We start from the raw sequence: 2,346 nt of genomic DNA on the forward strand, positions 1-2,346 counted from the left end.
CCATCATGGTGATTCATGTTACTTTACTGTTTTGGCTTATCTTATTCACTTCTTTTGTTTTCACTGCTCTGTGGCATTTACTGAGGAAGATATAGACAAAATTGGACGTGGAGGCAGGAAGAGGAGTAATGAATGAGAAAAAATCCTATTTCTAAGAAGACGCCTCAAGCCATTCTGCTTTCATCCAGTGAACATGATTGCACCAATGACGTCAACAATAGGGTCACCAGTCTCCATCCTTTACCAAAATAACATAGAAATCTTTTTACTTCTGTATTTTTTGTTTAATATAAGTCTCCACACATGTTGTTTCACTTTAGAATTTCCACTGTTGTCCATCTATGTTTTCTCTGTTCTCCTATATAGAATTAATTTCACAAAATTGCATAAATGGTACATGTCTCCATAGGGAAAAGAATACCCAAGAAGAAGCAATCAACATGTTAAAATGGATCATCTCAGAGACACAAAACAGTCCTGCATAAGTCAGCATAGCCTCTCATAAAATTCAAGACTGACTCAGCACACATGGGTAGTCATTAGTTCTCCAAAGCATCATTCTATTTCCTTTATGACTTAGCAGCCAGATTTTAGGAAGTCCATAATCACAGGAATCTAACTGGCTTCTTAATTACTGAGATCACAAAAAGTGTTGATGGCCCCATTAGGAATAAATGAAGCCTTGACATATAAACTCATGCAATTGGGCTATTTGATACTGAGGCTTCCTTTCCTGAATTTGGTACCTCGAACAAAAATTATTCTTACAATAGTTATTATTAAATTATCATTTATACAATTCTATCTTGTCATCTAGGAACACACAGATGATCTGTGATTTAAGGGGAAAATATGGTTGTCATTTTTTGAAAACTCTTTCTCACAAGTCAGGTGATATTAGTGAAATCTAATATAGACATGTCAACAAAAATCCTCTTGAACGTATGGCCTTCATTTAAGAAACTTCATACTATATATACGAAAAGAAGTTCTATAATTACAAGGCAATGTAAATTAGTGTTTGAATATGTCAACACTTATTCTCTCATTATCTTTTCAGCCTGCAATCCAGAATTAATCGAAATCTCACCTTCTCCATTAGGCTTCATAGTCTTTCAAAACCACTGAAATATTTGAATTTACATAACTGGTCCCTGCCCTTACTACTCGCTTATCTTGGAAATGAAATATAATGTCATTTTGTTCAATTTTTTTGTATAACATAAATTTTATTTCCTTAGCTGCACTCTAGGCTTGCTAAGACCAGTGACTATTGTGAAGAATCCCCCTAATATTCTCCATAGTACAGTGAGTGTATGCAGTATATTATTGTCTCTTAAAATATTTCTTTTCAGCTGAAAATTTTAAAAAGAATAAAACAACTAGTCATTTCACGAAGCAGCAGCTAACTCCTTACGTTTTCATAAAATAATGTTTAATAACAATTTGATAAAGCTATAAAATGTGAAACCTGGAGTTGAAGATAAACTGCTTTATTATCATCTCATATTTATTGCGGATATACAAGGTTTCGCTTATAGTATTACAACTATGGGTTTAAGTTAACTATTTTTGTCTATGATTCATCTTTTTAAAGTTTTGTTACCTGCTATCTTTGTCATTTAGGAGCCCAGAATTGTGAATTAAAAAAAAATTTTTAAAGAAATTCTTTATTCAAAGCCTTCTTACTCAGATGTCAACCGTGCAAAATATGAATATAAAGCTCTTTTGCTTGAACAAGGGAGATAGTCCCAAGAACCCTGTTTGGCTCCCAGTCTCCTCTAAGAACTGTAGGAGTAATGTTACCAAATTTAAAAATGGCTGCTCTAAGTCATGCAAGGGCTACACAGATTGGTTACCTGAGAATTGCTCTTTGAAACAAAGAAGCTTCTGGCTTCTGTTTTTATATTCCTCAAACTTGCTGGCTTATGTTAATATTCAGTTCTGGGTTTTTTTGACTAGCTTGATTCTACTCTTTCTCCACTATTCCTTCACCCCTTTTCTCTTCTAGTCCTTGAATTGTCTGTCTTTAAGCCTTACCCCCTCCTGCCCCAACCCATGCATATTCCTGAGAACTAGCACACACAGACTCACAAACACACCAGTGAGCAGGAATTCATCATTGTTACACACCTATCAGCTGGATCACTGTGCCTACAATATGATTTAGTTGTTTGTAAAGGAAGCCAAAACTACATAAGCACATTGCTTTGCAATCTGGTAATTTCAGCTGTTTCAACCACAGAATCATGTCAACCTCTGGAAATCCATTGCTAGGTCATCTGTCTACAGTGGTCACTTTTGTAATTCACTCCAACAGTGAAAGCTGAAAAAGGCCATAATTAC

The sequence above is a fragment of the Nomascus leucogenys genome, chromosome 4, assembly GCF_006542625.1.
Source record: "Nomascus leucogenys isolate Asia chromosome 4, Asia_NLE_v1, whole genome shotgun sequence".
In the NCBI taxonomy this organism is placed as follows: Eukaryota; Metazoa; Chordata; class Mammalia; order Primates; family Hylobatidae; genus Nomascus; species Nomascus leucogenys.